This window comes from Muntiacus reevesi, chromosome 9 (genome assembly GCF_963930625.1).
Source record: "Muntiacus reevesi chromosome 9, mMunRee1.1, whole genome shotgun sequence".
In the NCBI taxonomy this organism is placed as follows: domain Eukaryota; kingdom Metazoa; phylum Chordata; class Mammalia; order Artiodactyla; family Cervidae; genus Muntiacus; species Muntiacus reevesi.
The window spans coordinates 67,359,336-67,363,224 of NC_089257.1; positions in this window are offsets into that span (position 1 = coordinate 67,359,336).

The following is a 3,889-nucleotide window of genomic DNA, read 5'->3' on the forward strand; positions in this document are numbered from 1 at the left end:
ATACCTTCTCCTCTTTCTTTTTAAAAAAATTTGGACCACACCTCAAGGCATGAGGGACCTTAGTTCCCCAACCAGGAATAGAACCTGTGCCCTCTAGTGGAAGCATGGAGTCTTAACCACTGGACCACCAGGGAAGTCCTTCCCTTCCTCTTTCACACAGAGTATGAAGTATTTTTAATTTTACTTATTAAGCTATAATTGATCTATAATATTGTATTAATTTCAAGTGTACAGCTTCAGATTCTTTTCCATTATGGTTTATTATAAGATATTGAATGTAGTTCCCTATGCTATAAAGTAAGTCCTTCTTATTTATCTATTTTATATACAGTGATGTATATCTACTAATCCCATACTACTAATTTAATCCCTCCCCTTCCTTTTTCTTCTTTGGTAATAGTAAATTTGTTTTCTTTGCCTATGAGTTTGTTTCTATTTTGTAAGTAAGTTAATTTTTTTATAAGTTGCATTTAAAAAAAATTCTACATATAGATTTTATGTCTTTTGAAAAAAGTCTATCCTCCAATACTTTGGCCACCTCATGCAAAGAATTGACTCATGCTGGGAGGGATTGGGGGCAGGAGGAGAAGGGGATGACAGAGGATGAGATGGCTGGATGGCATCACCGACTCGATGGACTTGAGTTTGAGTAAGCTCCGGGAGTTGGTGATGGACAGGGAGGCCTGGCGTGCTGTGATTCATGGGGTCGCAAAGAGTCGGACACGACTGAGCGACTGAACTGAGCTGAACTGATAGCCTTGAGATTATTTCTGGCACTTTTCTGTGCTCTTTTTTCTCTTTTGGCTGCACCACATGGTTTGTGAGATCTTAGTTTCCTAACCGAGGATTGAACCCGTGCTATGCAGTGGAAGCTTTAGCACTGTAGTCCTAAGCACTGGGCTGTCAGGGAATTCCTTTTCTGTGCTTTTTGAAATATGCATTCCTAAATCCGGGAATTGTGCCTTGGTGAAATCATTTCTTCCTCGCCTATTGTGAAATTTGCAATTGTCTTCTAACTAACGTTCTGAATAAAAAGTTCCCCTCTTTGCTTCTTTGACTTTCTGAAAAGCAATTATTAGCAAAACAATTAAAAAAAACACAGTAAACAGAACCTCTAGTAGACTTATGGAAGGCAGAAATTCCCTATGTCTCTGTGTCAACTTGTTGTTCATTTAAAAAAAAAATCAGCCACCTCTTCCATCTGACTGGGTGGTGCTGCAGTAGATGCCTGTGGAGTATTATTTCTAATTTTCTGTTTCTCTTTACCCCAAGTATCTAGTTGTTTAGCATTCACTTTACCAACCTATGAGAACTTAACTTGGGGTTCTCTGAGAAAGTACAATCCTAACTCTCTGGTGTTTGTTTCTAGCTAATTTCTGCCAACAGATCAGTGAGGAACAAGGAGTAGCTCAGTTAGAGGATAAGCAGACCTATATGACAACTAACTTTTGTTTTTCTTAATAAAGTCATGGTCTCATTAAGAAAGTAGTATTATTTTTCCATGAAGCAAAGACAGTAAAAATGTTTTTTGCTTTGCACTGAATTATATTTCCCCTTGGAGATTGCTTCAGAGTAGAAGAAAAAGGCTCCTGAAAAGCCTGAATTCTAGTTCTCTGTTTTTTGTTTGTTTTGTTTTCTGGGGAAGAATAGTAGTAGCTATGGATGAGTAGGTGGGAATGAAAAGGGAAGGACAAGAAGAAAGAGCTTTGACCTTTTGGAGGATCATGGCGGCGGCCAGCTGGTCTACCCAGACTTGGGTAGGAGGAAGGGCAGAAGAAGCAGGGTTGGGGGTGGGTGGGAAAAGTGCCAGCATGGGCCGTGGAGTCACAGTGACCTGGGTTTCATATCTGAGTCTACATTCACTTAGTTCTGTGACCTTGGACAAGTTTTTTATTCTAAGACTCAGAATCTTCATTTGTAAAATGAAGTTAATGACTGAGGTCATGGGTTTGCTGAGGAGATTCAGTGAGACGATTTATGTAAGATGCACGGCACAGCCTGCCAGAGTGATGACCACACAGACGTTAACGTCAGCATTTCAGCCTCAATGAACTCAACTTAGAGTTTAGTTATGCAGGGGTTTCTCCAGCTAAACTGGAGCTCCTTGTGGTTGAGAATGGTGTCTAATGCTCTTCTTGGGCAGAGTATAGTTAATAGATAATCATGGACTGATTTGAGGTCAGCCCCACACAATGTGTGACAGCTTGGCCCAAATAAAAAAGAGGGCACATTTGTGGTGTGACCTGGGGTGTCCTTGTATGCAGTCCTTGTGACCTCTCATGTGGGAAGGGTTTGACATTGTTTTCCTTGACTGTGTGCAGATATTTGTACTTGTGTGTGCGTGTATATATATATGTATATATATATGTATGTATAGGTACATATGTATATGTTTATGCAGATGCATACAAACCTATTTGTTTAGAATTCATGCACCTGGAGGGGCAAGTTTATTGATAACTTCAGTTCTTGTTATCAGGACTCTTCGGCACTAACTGAAGGCCTGACAATGTCCCTGAAACACTGACAAATTCTATAAGGTTTCTGAACCAGGAAAGAGCAATCCATCCCAGTACACTTGGAATTTAGCATATTTGATTTATATTCTAATTCTTTGGAAGTTGTTCTCTAGCTTTGATAGGATAACTTGGTCTTTATTTTATTTATTTATTATTATTATTTTATTTTTGGTTGCACTGGATCTTTGTTGCTGCACAAGGGCTTTCTCTAGCTTCAAGGAGAACGGGCTACCCTTCCTTGCAGTACTCAGGTTTCTCATTGCAGTGGCTTTTCTGGTCTTGGAGCACAGGCTCGAGGCATACAGGCTTCAGTATTTGCAGCTTGTGAGCTCAGGAGTTGGGGCTCTCTGACTCTAGAGGATAGGCTTCAGTAGTTGCAGCTCGTGGGCTCAGCAGTTGGGGCTATCCGACTCTAGAGCATGGGCTCAGTAGTTGTGGCAAACAGGCTTAGTTGCTCTGAGGCATGTGGAATCTTCCTGGACCGAGGATTGAATCCATGTCCCCTGTATCAGCAGGCAGATTCTTATCCACTGTGCCACCAGGGAAATCCTGATAATATAACTTTTCAGTAGAATGGAAAGTTAACCAAAATTGTCAATCTCCCAACAAATCTGGAAAAATAGAGCTTTACTATATAACTTTATTGTTACAGGCAGCAGTTTTCCATTTGGTTTTGTTATGATAATAATTATTTTGGGGTAGAGGTGGAAGGGTTTAAGTGACAAGATTTTTTTTTTTTTTTTTAAAGCAGGCAAAAAAAAAAGACAAATCAAACTGCTTTTTTCTTCCCTCAAAGTTTACTAGGTGGTCTCCAGGAGTGAGCTCCAGAGTGACATAGTTAGAAGCAGTCCCTGGAGACTGCTAAATGAACTCTCCCCTCTGGCCCAGGTCTGGCAATACAAATGAAGAACTTCTGAGCGTTAAGATGAAATCTCAGGGACTTACCTGGTGGCTCAGTGGTTAAGAATCTGTAGGTTTGATCCCTGGTTGGGGAACTAAGATCCCATATGCTACGGGGCAAATAAACTCATTTGCCGCAACTACTGAACCATGCGTGTTCTGGAGCCCTGTGTACCGCAACAAAGACCCAGCGCAGCTGAGGGAAAAAAAGAAAAGAAAAGCTGGAGTTGCCCTTCCGACAGAGGGAGAAAGAGCAAATATGTGATAAATTCAGTGAGGCCAAAAGAATGGAGAAGGGACACAATCATCATGATGTTCACAGAATCCCAACGAAGGTGTGGTAACATCAGACTCTCGTGCACTTTGTAGTTATTTTACAAAAATTTACATATCCATTACATCAGTGGTGTTAAATGGTCATAATTTACATTGATGACTGTGCCTAGTTGCTGAGGGGTCACGTGTGACCT